General features: G+C 44.5%; 1 pseudogene; it reads right to left on the bottom strand.

The window, feature by feature from the left end:
* Positions 1-4,578: 4,578 nt before the first annotated feature.
* LOC138301576 (olfactory receptor 6N1-like) lies at positions 4,579-5,518 on the bottom strand (annotated as a pseudogene).
* Between the last annotated feature and the right edge of the window lie 4,545 nt (positions 5,519-10,063).

The raw sequence follows: 10,063 nt of genomic DNA, 5'->3' as shown, positions 1-10,063 counted from the left end.
AGAAATATAGAAATCTGATGACCTCATGATTATGAAGTACCTCCATGCAAAATATCACTTTATCTGAAGCAGTTTACTATAACAACACCATCAAGAAAGCCACCAGCTGAAGCAGCATTCTCTTCAAAACAAAAAAAGCACTGCATCAAATCTATGACCAGCATTTCTGTCCACCACTCTATAGTCAAGTACAAAGTCTCCATCTTGTACAAATGACAAATACAGAAATCTGACAGAACATTGACAACACCAGGCCTGCTTATCCTTGTACACACTCTCTTTGTCCTAGAGGTCTGCAATGGTCATCCTTCAGAGCCATTTCTCCTGCAGATCTCGATGACATACCCAAGTCCTTCAAAGCCACTGACTATGAATACAATACAATGATAATGCATCAAAGCTCTCTCTTTCTACCATTGTCAATGTCAATGTCCCAGAAGCTCTCAAGACAGACCAGATCATCTGACTCCTCATGAAACCAACAATAGACACCTAGTCCCTTTCCAACTTCTAGCTCAATCAATCTTTTTTGGCATGTTTACTGAAAAATCAGTTGAGTATGACTCCTGTCTGCTAATATTGTTGGTTCTCTCAGCTACATTCAACACTGTAACCCATCCACTCTCATCTAAACCATGGCTTTGTGATGGGATTCACTTACAATTTCCTTTATTAGTTTGCCTTCTTTCTTTCCAACTGATGCCTGTCAATTCACATAGGCACCTCCAGGTCCCAAAAGATCCCATTCATCTGCAGTCTCCCAGTTCCACAAAAGTCTCCTCTGTCCCAGACTTCTGATGCCTCAGACATTGCCTGCACCTCATCCAGATCTGAATGCCCAGTACTTCCTTAATTCTTCATTTTTTAAACAAAAGGTCTTCGATTTATTCAGGCTAGTCACCCTTCGCGATGACGCATTACAAATGAGAAAACTAACATATGGAAAGCATATGCTGGCCAGTTTTACTTGTTATCATTAATTACCAATGTGTTTCCATCAACCATACAGCATGAGATTCCCTGAGCTATGTTTGAATACATTACATCTTTTTGAAATTACTGGTTCTTCAAGAATCTTGTAAAACAGGACCGCGACCCACTGGTATATTGTAGATAGTGTCAGGAAACAATTGCTGTTTTAACATTTAAGGACCTAATAGAGTTTCAAGTGAGGAAATTATATGTCTCAATTTAAAATAAAATACATGCTTGTGATGGCCACCAAAATGTGTGCAATTCCAATGCATAGTGTATGTATAAAAACATCCAATGATTGCCAAATAGGAATGTGTCTTGCTATGACACAAATGTTGAAAAAGTAGGCTTGTGTTGTGGGATGAATTCTATTGCCCCACGACACACCATACCGAAGAACAGTTTAGCAATCATAATCAAATGTTAGGAGTAATCTAGAGCGGAATAACACAACTCACAGGAGAACATTCTGCAAGGTGTTCGAAGATGATAGAAGTACAAAAATGAAAGATGATTTTTGACGTTTTCAATATATTTAAGTATGTTAATGTTTTCACTGTAACATCTCAAATATAGCAAATGAGCATTCTCTTAAAAAAATAAAATTGCCATCATTAAAACTTATTATTTCATTCTAAGCATGAAAATACTGTAATCAATTAAAACGTAAGCAGATATTAGCATTTCATTGTATACCAATATAGTAAGCGCGTGCAGAGATAATGTTTTTAATATTACACTCGAGAAAGCTGAAAAGGTTTGTGCATACATATCACATTCTGTAAATGTCAACCCTCATAACTGTACAGCTGGTAGTCCCTAATACAAATAACAATTCTTCTTCCTTTCTCCAACTTGTCTGGCTTTAAAAGACGCGTTTTCAAAACAACCAGATAGAAATAATATGAATCGGCATTTCCATTTTTAGGACACAAAACCTGCAACTATCAAACTCAGAAAAGCAAACTGGAGAGTTCTCATATACTCTTAGATCATAATGTGCCTAGGTCTATATTTATTTATTTTGCAATTTTACATAGTAGGGACATGGCTCTAAGGCATCACAGCACTTTACAACACGCAGTTACATTGAGTTACATTGGGTTACATTAACAATAATAATTGACCTCAGACGTTTACTTATATTTAAGTGTAAAGGTATTACTACAGGAGAGAGTTACAACAATAAGACCGAGGATATGAATAGCTAAACGAAGCAGATCAGAATGCAATGGAGAAAGTATATGTCTGGCCAGTGGTGAATTAACTAAGATGTCTATCAAATAGGCGGAGTTTGAGGTCCTTTTTGAAGGTTGCTAGGCAGGTGGTTAGATGGAGTGAGAATGACTGATTCATCTAACGTTGTTGCCTGAAGGTGGGGTGTTCTAGGAGCAGGGATTGGGCATTTCTGGAACCCCTATTTGCTCCAGAGATTTTCAGTTTCTCATTTAGATAATAGGATGAGGAAGAGGGCAGTGTCCTGTGGGTGATGCAAGTGATTTTGAATTGGGCCCGCACTGCAATGGGGGGGGCATTGGAGGGTTAGCAAGGCAGGGGAAATGTGGTCAAATTTCTGGAGACCTTTGACAAAGCGTGCTGCACCATGTAGTTTTGCTGTCAGTGGGCCTAGGTGAACTTTGGGAATGCCTGAGACAAGGGCCGTTCCATAGTCTAGACAGAACAAGAGACTGAACCACTGTTTTGAGGTCCTTTGTCTGATGCCTCAAAGCTGTCCAAGTTGATGTTGTACTCATTCGGCCATGGATGCTTTGTGGCTATTGAGATTAAGACGATTGTCCAGGGTGATTCTGAGTGATCTGGTACTCGTGACAATAGTAGGGCAGCCTACGAAGGGCGTAAGGTTGGACATTCATTCTTGTACATGTGCTTTTGCTTTTTGAGGAGAGATAAAATGGTGGTAAGACATCCAGTTTTGAATCATTGAGAGTTTATTTGAATGCAGGGCAACGTCCTCAGGGAATCAGATATTCCAGTATATATAGGTACCACTGGTGTAGAAGTGGAAGTGAATCCCTGAGTTTCTGAGCATCACAAATAGTGGTTCTAGGTAGAGATTGAAGAGGGTTGGGGGAGAATCAAACCTTGAGTGACACTTTGGTGAATGCTGACTGGTCTTCAGAATGAGTATCCCATTTTCACAATTTCGGAATGGTTGGATAGATAAGAGGAAACCCAGATGAGAACCGTTCCTCCACATCCCATGCATAGGTCAAGAAAACAAAGGATGTCATGATGGTTGACAGTGCTGAATGCAGCAGATAAATCCAGGAGGTAGGACCTGCGGGAGTCGAGGATTCTAAGGCAATCATCAACTATTTGGAGGAGCGTAGTTTTTGTCCTGTGACCTTGGTGGAATCCTGATTAGAGTGTGTCTAGGAGGATGTTTGTTAGATGTGTGAGGCTAGTTGGGATGCTATGCAGCTTTCAATGACTTTGTCTGTTAATGGGAGTGTAGAGACTGAACAGTAGTTGTTGAAGTTCTCTGGATCAAAAGTTTGCTTTTTTAAGAGCAGAGTGATTTGACCCATGATTAAGAGAAGAATTGGCCAAGGTGGGTAGTAGGTGTGTGGCAAGAGATTTGCTGATAGATCCTGGAATAGTATCCTGATGGTAGTGAGAGGGATTTACTTTTGAGATCGTTCGTAGTAGGTCCTGCTCAGAGATTGGAGAGAAAGATGATCATGGTTGTATTGATTTGCAGAGTCCAGATTTAACCATTTCATTAAACTGGTTCTAACACTCTGGTTTAAAGATACAAAAGGATATCTCTGAGACCCAAACTCAGCGTACCTCTTTACAACTATGAGGTGAATTGTTAGTACACCCATATACTCATAATCTGATGTAGCACTCTCCATTTTACTATTGTTTTAAACGTAGTCTTATTAGCAATTTGCTGCTGACCCATTCAAGCAAAGACTTCTGAACCCAACCATCTGCGTAAGTAGAAATGTATAGAGTGAAATCAAGGCAGCAGAAATGTGATTAGTCAAATCAGGATGTAGGTAAACCCACATAAAAGATACTTAGATCATATCTTGCTTTTCACAGTTCAAATCTAGAGTAACACATCCAATCAGTTTGTTACATCCAGTGGAGGTTTATTTTGAATATAGGAAGAATAAGAATTCATGTGAAGTACAAGGGAGGTGAACAAACGCCAAAGAAGAGCAATCGCTGACACGTGTTTCGCCCCTTAGTAGTAATTGTACCTGGGGCTTTCTCAAGGCTGTAGAAAATACAAAAGCATGTTGAAACCAAATGTTCTTCTTATCAAAAAGCAAAACAAAAGTCATTAAAAAATGTGATTAGAACTTATAAGGCCCATGATCTCTAAGGCATCCTAGTTTCACACTTGAGCTTGTGGCCTGTATGCATTAATTTGAAGCTGTTATTGCAAGTTAGGGCCAGTGCCGGAAATATATTTTGTAATATCGTATGTTGCTTCAGCACACATACTTTTCAACTCCACAATGTCAGTTTAAACATTTTATTGTTATGACCTGTTCTAATTTTCCAAAGACGAGATCTACACAGGAAGATTGTTCACTCTCTTGACTGTTTGTCCTGATGATGAGACTTCTATAGAAAGTGAATTCTTCTACCAATAATTTTCTTCAAAGCATTTTTAACATCTTGGTTCCTGAGACTATATATCATGGGGTTGAGAGTTGGAGTCACAGCACAATAAAAAACAGAAATAACTTTATCCAAATCGAATGAACTGTTTGCCTTTGGTCTCGCATACATAAAAACTATAGTCCCGTAGTAGATGAGAACAACTGTGAAGTGTGAGACACATGTAGAAAAGGTTTTCCGTCTACCTATATCTGATGGGATTCTGACTATGGTTACTACAATGTGAGCATAGGAAACCACAATAATTAAAAAAAGTGCTAAAAGTCACTATAACTGCAGTAATAAAATTCAACATTTCAAGCAGATAGGGTTTTAAGCAAGACAGTTGCATGACTGGTGATAAATCACAGAAGAAATAATTAATTGTTCTGGAGCCACAGAAGGGTAACCTGGATATAAAAACAATTGGCATCACAACACTCAAAAGGCCAGTGAGCCAGCACCCCAACACTAACTTGACGCACATTTCTTTGCTCATAAGAAAGGAGTATTGTAACGGATTGCATATAGCCACGTAACGATCACAAGCCATTGCTGCCAAGAGAAAGGATTCGGTTACTCCTACTGCAAGAAAAATGTAGAGCTGCACCATACAACCAGAGAAGGAAATGTTAGCTTCCCTAAGGACAATGGCTTCCAGAATCTTGGGCACCGTAGAGGAACTGCAACAGATATCTACACATGAAAGGTTCGAGAGAAAGAGGTACATGGGAGTGTGTAGATGGTGGTCCTTGCAAATAGCCAGGAGGATTGCCAGGTTACCAGTCAAAGCAAAGATGTAGACAATTAGGAAAGCCATGAAGATAATAATATGGATGCCTGGAGGGGCATGGAACCCTAAGATGACAAAATGGTTTACAGCACTTTGATTGTTCTTATCCATTTGCTGGACGTGCAATTCACTGTGTACTTGGAAAAATGACACACAGAAAATCAAGGAACTGACAGGAAAGCTATAGTTGCATATTGATGATTTATTACTATTAAATTACTATATAGATTCTGCTTCAGAAGTGCAACACTAGTCCCAAGCACATAATTGTAGTTTAAGATGGCACAAGAGTATGGGTCCTAACGCTTGGATGTTCATTGCTGACGTAGAGCCTGATTACGAGTGTCACGTAAAGGGTACCACCCTTGAAACAGATTCAAATTCCCCAGCCACCAACTTGGAGGTCCGCCCACTGAATTAGTGAGTTGTTGTGTTTCTGAACGAGAGACCACTGGAGTTCCGCTGACTCTGTCAGCCGTTCACTGACCACTTTGACTGCAGCAAGGTGAACAGGTACAGACAAGGTTCCCGCCTTCTGGATTATGAAGTGCCTTTCCATCGAGCCAACTGTAGCAGGAAGACTGTCTGCTTCAAGATGTCAGAATCAAAAGAAATGGTGTGCAAACTAACCATTTCCTTCTTTTCCTTTCTATCTCCGAGGAGGACCTCTTCGTCCAGGGCCGTAGTTCCCAGCAGCAACTTGACCCTGAAGAAAACGACCCAATCAGTGGCGAAATCCAAGTAAATTCATTTTGCGCTTTTTTCCTATTGACTGTACTGGGCACATATGGTCCGGACTCCTGCAAAGGAAAAGGACTTGTGTAAGGTATTTTTTCACACGTCATGCATATGTGTACATTTTACACCTATTTAGTCAAATGTGCACATCTGCATTGATACACATGAGAAACATTTTTGAATTGCTAATCATGTCCTGTGCCAGTCCCCCGCCGTCAGCAACATGGCCTCTAGGCCAGCGGTGACATATAAAAACGATAGGCGAAGGACCATGAATTCCATGGAGTACTTAGACCCGCTGCCATGGGAGGCTGGCGGTGAGACAGAATCAGTCCCTTAGCGTCTGATTTATATCTCAGTGGAAGGGAATACTCCATCACAAACGTGATGGATATCGTATCCGCAATACTACGTTTCTGTTATTTCCTATGGGGATCGTAATATGGCAGACTGGATATTCATCATGTTTGTGACACAGTATTCTCTCCGCCGACATCTAAATCGGGCCCTTCATGTCCACTGGACAATAGTCATTACCTCCCGTCCCTCCCTCGCCTTCCTTTTAACCAATGAGGCCTCCTGCCTCCCCCCTAGACCCTCCCTTCCCCTTTCAAAACACCCCCCACCCTTATCCCCTCCTGTTCTTTTGTCTAGCCCACGCTAGACGGTTTTCTTTCCCTTTCTTACCTGCACGGCGGGGCCTGGAGGTCGTCGATGGAGGCACTCCTCGGGACGCGGTGCTCCGCGAGGAGTGCTACGGCTGGGTCACGTCTTGAGCGAACGGCATGGCTGATCGAGAGGCGTGTACTGGGGGCCGGCTGACGGGGTCAGCCGGCCCTCTGTGGCTGGGGCGTTAGTTTCCGGGTTTCCGCGCCGCGGAGCCGCGAGGACCGAGGAACTTCAATTTTTGGATGCTGGTCAGGTAGGACGGGCGTTCTGCCCGTGGTTTTTTGGATTTTTACAGGGATTGTGACCTTTTTAGGGTTTGGTGGAGCCCTGTTAGGGAGGACCAGGGTCCTATATGTAGGGTAGTGTTTTGGAATGAAAGGCAGTGTTATTTTGGTTACCATGCCTAAAGCTCCAGCAAAGAGACGTGGTTGTCTCTTCTTCCTCCTCGGAGGTGGGAGGGGAGGGTAGCATTGCTCTTCCTGAGAACCCGCAGGTACCTGGCAGGGGTACTCCCCTCATGTCTAGTGAGGAAGTGCAGGATATGGGTGAAATGGCTGTCACCAGGGCACTGCAAGCTGGCGTGGCCAGGACTGATCAGTCTAAGCGTGCGCACTCATCGGTAGCGGCAAGGAAATCCTCATCGGAGAGTGAGGATGAGGCCCCATCAACGTCATCTGGGGGGAAATAGGTTTCCAGAAGAGGTAATGTGGGAAGTGATGACACATGTTCGGGACAGTTTAGGTTTCCCTGTGTTTCAACCTACAAACTCAGAGTCTCATTTATTTCCTCAAATATCAGACGCCTTTTATGCTTGCCATGCCTTTCCAGGGACCTGTGAAGGATATGGTGTTTCGTGAGTGGAAGGATGTGGAGAAGGCTCAGGTTCCACGATTCCTTCAGAAACTTTACTTACTTGAGGGTGAGGGGGTTTTTCCTCCTTCAATACGCCTGGACTCTATTCTGGCTACTCTAATTGGCAAAACGGCAGTCAATCCGGAGGATTGTGTGCCTACGTATGCCACAGACCGTAAAGTGGATTCAGGTCTTAGGAGGGCTTTTGCGGCGGAGAATCTGGCGCTGAAGGCAGGGATTTATTCTGCTTATGCGTCACAATCATTGGTTCAAGGCTTTGATAAACTGGCGGTGGCTGTACAGGAAGGGGCGGAGTGTTCGGAGCTCCTGGCTGGTTTGGAACAGCTGGCCAGATTATTGGCGGATGTGTCTTCAGATATAGTCCGTACTTCGGCTCTGGCATCTGGGTCTTTGATTGGGGCTCGTAGGTCCCTCTGGTTGCGTTCATGGAAGGCTGATCCAGGGGAAACGGCGGCCTTGTTGAGACTGCCGTTTGAGGGTTGTAACTTGTTTGGAGAACTATTACCATCCATACTTTCCAAGGCGTTTAAGGAGCGGAAGCATGCCTTACCTTATAAAGGGGTTTCTTCTTCGGGTAAAGGGTGGAAGAAGCATTCCAGATCTTCTCCTACTAGGATTGCTAAATCCTTTTCGTTTAGGAGACGGCGTTTTCATCCGCGTTTTTCACCTAAGAAGTCTACTCCTGAGACCCGGGGTGGTTTCAAGAAGGGGTCCTGGCATTCGCTGTGGGCCTGGCAGAGGGCCGGTTGGGGGATGACTGTGTCACTTTCTTTCAGCTTGGGAGGACAGTGTAACCGATCATTGGGTACTAGACATGGTGACCAATGGTTATGTCATAGATTTTGTGGCGGTTCCTCCAGATTCCGGGGTGCATCCCACACTTCTGCCTTCAGAGGGGTCTTGGAGTGGAGCATTATTGGACGGAGTGCGGGACTTACTGGTCATGGGGGCCATTTCCCATGTTCCGCTAGACGACCGAGGTCAGGGCACTTATGCGGTCTTGTTTCTTGTGCGGAAAGTTTCAGGGGGATTTTCAACCGGTGCTCAATCTGAAGGAGGTGAATACCTGGATCAGGACAGTGCATTTCCGCATGCTGTCCATTCGGACTATTTTTCCATTGGTCAGGTAAGGGGTTTTCTGGTGTCACTGGATCTGCCGGATGCTTACCCACACGTACCGGGGGCATGGTCCTCTCAAAAGTTCCTGAGGTTTGCTGTGGGGCAGGATCATTTCCAGTTTTGCGTTCTGCCTTTCGGTCTGAAATCTTCTCCCCGAATTTTCACGAATATGCTGGCTCCTCTAGTGGCTTTGCTTCATTCAGAAGGGGTGTTTCTGCACCCTTATCTAGTCGACATTTTGATTCATGCCCATTCACGAGACCTTTTGCAGAGGCAGGTGGCCCAAGTTCTGGGGGTCCTGCAATAACATGGGTTTTTGATCAATTGGGTGTAATCAGACTTTGTGCCGTCCCAGGATCTGGTTTTTCTAGGGGCTCGGTTTCAGCCTATTCCAGGGTTGGTGACTGTGTCCGAAAAGAGGTTGGATGCTCTCCAGGCTTTGGTAAAGAAGGTATGGTTACTGTCTGCTCCCCGAGCTCTTCTATGGTTGCGACTGCACATTTGGCGTCAGTGATATTTTGGGTTCTTGGGCACGTTTCCATCCCCTGTGCTTGATGACGTGGTTCTTGAGTAGGTGGGATCCAGGGTCCGGTTCTCTGAAGGACGGGGTTCCAGGGTCCGGATTGATTCACAGAGAGTTGCAATGGTGGTTGGATGCAGACCACCTGAGGGTAGGGGTGTCTTTGTCACCTCTGAGACCCGTGGTGGTGACGACGGATGCCAGCCTCTCCGGTTGGGGGGCATGGATGGGGTCAGCTCAGATTCGGGGGTTTTGGTCCCCTCGGGAGGCGAGTCGGTCATGTAATTGGCGAGAATTGCGGGCTATATTCCTGGCTCTGGTCCATTTCCAGGATTCCCTGAGGGGGTTGGCGGTTCTGGTTCGCACAGACGACTTAGTGGCCGAGGCTTATGTCATTCGGCGAGAGTGGTAAATGTTCGGGCGGATCTACTGAGCAGAGTGATTCCTTCCTCTCAACTTTTCTCTCTCCGGAGGTCTCTGTTTCGGCATCTGGTTCGGCTTTGGGGTCTTCCAGTGCTGGATGTGTTTGCGTCAGTAGAGAATGCGATAGTGGAGTGCTTCTGCTCCCGGTTTCGGTGTCCCCAAGCATGGGAGGTGGACGGGATGTCATGTCCTTGGCCGCAGGGCCTTTTATATGCGTTCCCTCCGTTTCAACTATTCAGGGCGTTTCTGTTAGGTGCCAGTGGCTTTGAGTTCTACCTTGCTGGCTTCATGGAGACGTTCAACTTTGCTTTCTT

The sequence above is a fragment of the Pleurodeles waltl genome, chromosome 6 (assembly GCF_031143425.1).
Source record: "Pleurodeles waltl isolate 20211129_DDA chromosome 6, aPleWal1.hap1.20221129, whole genome shotgun sequence".
Lineage (NCBI taxonomy): Eukaryota > Metazoa > Chordata > Amphibia > Caudata > Salamandridae > Pleurodeles > Pleurodeles waltl.
Note: the sequence above shows the minus strand (reverse complement) of the source record. Positions and strands in the feature narration are given on the sequence as shown.